Below are 211 nucleotides of genomic sequence, written 5' to 3'. Positions count from 1 at the left end.
TACTTCACAGTGTGAAAAAAAGCTCATAAATAAAAAGGACACATGCTTTTTTGGTCGGTTAAAGAGACCTCAGCAGTAAAACACATAAAGAAAGAATTTGGATATGTTCTATATCTGTAATTTGACAGGACTCTTTTGAAGAAGGGAGTTAGACCTCTATGGTCTTATTGACCCCAAAAAACACTTTGAAGGATCAAGTCTGTAAATGGCA

This window comes from Etheostoma spectabile, chromosome 21, assembly GCF_008692095.1.
Source record: "Etheostoma spectabile isolate EspeVRDwgs_2016 chromosome 21, UIUC_Espe_1.0, whole genome shotgun sequence".
In the NCBI taxonomy this organism is placed as follows: Eukaryota; Metazoa; Chordata; class Actinopteri; order Perciformes; family Percidae; genus Etheostoma; species Etheostoma spectabile.
This window is presented reverse-complemented; position numbering follows the sequence as displayed.